Source organism: Papaver somniferum, unplaced genomic scaffold (genome assembly GCF_003573695.1).
Source record: "Papaver somniferum cultivar HN1 unplaced genomic scaffold, ASM357369v1 unplaced-scaffold_117, whole genome shotgun sequence".
Taxonomy (NCBI): domain Eukaryota; kingdom Viridiplantae; phylum Streptophyta; class Magnoliopsida; order Ranunculales; family Papaveraceae; genus Papaver; species Papaver somniferum.
Genome location: NW_020620714.1, coordinates 6331761 through 6335764, shown reverse-complemented (window position 1 = coordinate 6335764; position 4004 = coordinate 6331761).

The window sequence follows — 4004 nt, the reverse complement described above, 5'->3', positions numbered from 1 at the left end:
TAATGGCAAATCTTCCCTTTACGTATTAGTGTTACTAATCTTGATTAGTGATTAAATATTTTGTTTAGTGATTAAAATAATTTTCAGAATTATAAGAGTTGTTTAGATGAAAAATTTGGGGAAAAAAAATCAAAATTTTGGTTTGGTTAAGAAGGAGAGAAAGAGAAGGAGAAAGTGAGAAAATTCTAATTCTTGATTCAATGGAGGATGAGGAGTGTCATATATCATCTAAAAAATCTAGGAAAAAACACATCAACTACAACCATGATTCCCAAATGGTTGATTTCCTAGATTACGAGAATGATTCAATGGAGGATGAAAAGGTTCGACTTACATTTATGAGCCGAACTGATCCCTTTATGAATAGTTCGGCTAGCTGAAATTGTTTAGGTATGCGCCGAACATTTGCTAGACACTAGTTCGGCTTGTATAAAATTTTCCTAGAAAGCCGAACCTATTCCTGAGAGTTCTGGAATAAAAAATGTTAATGGTTCGGCTTATATAATGAAAATCGTATCAGCCGAACTGTTCATAAACACTTTCAGGCTGAAAATTTGAAGAACCGTTCGGCTTAAAAAACAACAACATTATGCGCCGAACCTAGGTTCGGCTCACAACGCAACTAAATTATGCGCCGAACCTAGGTTCGGCTCACAACTCACCTAAATTATGTGCCGAACCTTGATCTGAAACCTGGATATTGACAACTAATGAACAGTTCGGCAAGCTGAAAGTGTTATTGTTATGAGCCGAACCAACTAGTTCGGCTTGTTTAAAAATATCATAATGAGCCGAACCTAGTCCTGTGTTGCAATGGCATTTTGTGTTGATCACCTTTGGAATTGTCAATACATTGTCATCTATGAGCCGAACACAAAATTGTCAATACGTTATTCCTGAGAGTTCGGCTCATAGATGTAAGCCATTAAGTCCCCCTAAAGGAAAAATTATGTGAGGTTCGGCTCATAGATGTAAGCCGATCTGTTCATCAATGGGTTGGTTCTGCTCATAGGTGTAAGCCGAACCAATTCCTGAGAGTTCAGGAATAAAAAATGTTAATGGTTCAGCTTATATAATGAAAATCGTAGATTTTAACCCATTAAAATCAAGTAGATTTTATCTTCATCTTCAATAGAATGAAATTACGAAGATAACGCAAAAAGAATGAGGTCATTCCGACATTAGACGAAGAAGTTACGATCAAAACAAGATCGAAAGAATTCAGTCTACAGCGGGAAGTTCGGCTGATAACTCATCAACACGAGTCAGCCGAACCTAAAGCCTATAAATCAATATTTTCGAAGTGTTTAAGGGTATATAGGTCATTCATACCCATTAGACACCCCTTATCAATACACCCTGGTTAGGAAAATGACTTTGTATGCCTATAAAGTTTTTGGTGTGCCCAATATTATGGTTCATGATAAGACCTAGCCAATAATGCCCAACAGGCCCAGTCCGCTACCTGACTTCCAACTTCAGACCCACTACTACTCCAAAGTTGATCACTCCTCTCAACTCCAAACAACGCCAAGGACCCAAGCACCAAAACCACTCTTGCACGCTCCAGCCACTTCTCCTCTTCTGCCTGAACTTTATGAGCATCTTGTCTTCGAAATACTGGATACAAAATCTCCTTCATTTACATCTCGTTACAATAGCTTGACCAATTGATTTGACCCCGTACTAGGCCATCTCAGCAATCACTTCCAGTAGCCTCTCGAACCAACACCATCTGTCCTCGCAGTTGATAACCAAAACAATTTCAGTTTGTGTTGCTGCATGTTCTTCGCCACTTGAGAATACCCATCGAACACGGCTGCAAGCATCAGTTTTTTTAGCATCACTGCCATCTCCATTTAAGCCTACGATCTCCACATTATCCTCACCTAACATACAGTCCATCTTCAATTGCAACTATCTCAGCCATTAGCTTACAACTCCAAAAGTTCATCTTCTTGCTGTATCAGTTTTGCATTTCCCAGCTAACTACTGCTCAACTTCTTAGTTTTTGTCTCTTAACCATCATCGTTACAGATTTCAACCAGTTCAACCACGTTCGCTGCAAAGTCAAACCAGCCATATTCCCAAGCCATTCTTCACTGTCGAATGCCAATTGTAATAGTTCAACGCACATCTCCACTTCACTGACTGCACCCATCTCCATTCGATCAAAAAAGCCAACTCACTTCTTTTTTAATCTCGATAATTGGCACCATCAATCAACATCAAAATTGGGATATACCCATTACTGGCAGCACTTATCAAACCCATCTCCACTAAGTCTCAATTCATCCATCACTCCATTCACTTCTGCACTCAGCCTCCACGATCAATCAGAAACCAGCAGCCAAATATATGATCTCGCACAAACAGCTCCCATTAGACCCAACTAGGACAATATGATCGAAACCCCCAATTTCATCTGTTGTTCTTCATCTCCATCTCGTTTGTAGATGAAACGATAGTGGTCGATACCCTCTCTTGGCAGGAATAGAAGTTGAATGATAATTCCATTTTCTTTTGGCGAAGACAGAGAATGCAGTTTTGATGCTTTGGGGAGGACCACACACGAATGCGGTAAAGAACAAACCACGTCTTCCTTTTCACCTTAGCTTCTAGTGGGCCGTGACATGCATCCAAGCATATCGTGCTACGACATGAATTATAGACTTGGTAGCTCACAAACTTGGTAGTTAAGCTGTTTATGAGTGTCGTGAGAACACCAACTTTAGTTGCTTTGGTTGCAGAGTGCTCTTAGCTTCTAATTTAGTAATTTATTCTTCGGATGATCCGAATCACCTGTACTTTCTACAAAAGACTAAAATCATGTTATTAGCTAAAATATTGAGCCCTAGCTAATATAAATATGGGTATAAAATGTATCGTTTACGTGCTTATCGGGGGGTGGTGTATCATCGACACAGTAAGAAGAAGGTAATCCCCATACATGGATAAAGTTCTGAAGAGCCAAGTGATAAGCATAACCTTTGTTCGTTAAGAATATATTACCAAGGATCACTTTTTGCACCGAAGATGTCTGACTCTGAAAAACGAGATAACAATAGGTGCACGTGTAATCCATGGTATAAATGCCAAGACAACCATCTTTGATAGGCAAGGTAGCCAATCTCTGCTGTAAAGGACCAAAACCCGCACCATCACTAGTGATTAGCAGTCTCAAGTACTTAAGTAGATGGTCATCAAAAAGATCACTGGATGATTGCATGGCTGCAGGATTGGTAGTTTGCATTGCAAAATATAATCTAGACACACCAATGCAATTGCGAAGTAATAACATCTCACTTTGAGAGTCTTTGAGTTTTTTGATTGCAGTCATTAGTTGAACAGACTTGTTCACCCTGTTCAACATCATATCACTAATAAAGCTCAAATCCAAACTCACAGGTCCACCCAAAAGTTTAACACCATTAGAAGGTCTACCAATATCATGAGGAAAAACACCATCAGAGATGCTTCTGGGATCAATTGAAGGCCAAAACACTTTCGTTTTCTTTATATTGAGATGTAACCCCCTACTTGGTTCTCCAGTCTCTATTATTCTCAAGGCCTTGGCAACCTCCAATGTATCACCAATAATAGTACCATCATCAAGGTATTAGGCGTGTAAATCGAGTTTGCATCAAGAAGCAATAGTCTTCACCAGAGGGTGAATTGTCAACGCAAACAACAAGGAACCGAGGAGGTCACCTGGATGAACTCCGAGTGCAGAAGATAAAATATATTGCTCATAATAGAGTTTAACAGGTCGCAAGTAACAAAATTATACCCATCAAAAAATACATGGACAATGAAGACGAACTTCCTTGATGAGCTGAGATCTGCTCACCAAGTTGAAAGCATTAGAATTGTCAATGATCAACATTGACATTTTTTCCGAGTGACCTTTCATCTCCAGTAAGCGATTTACAGCATGTAAAATACTCTCCCCCAGCATGCACACCAACTACGAAATGGTAGTCACTATTTCGTTGGAAAGCGAA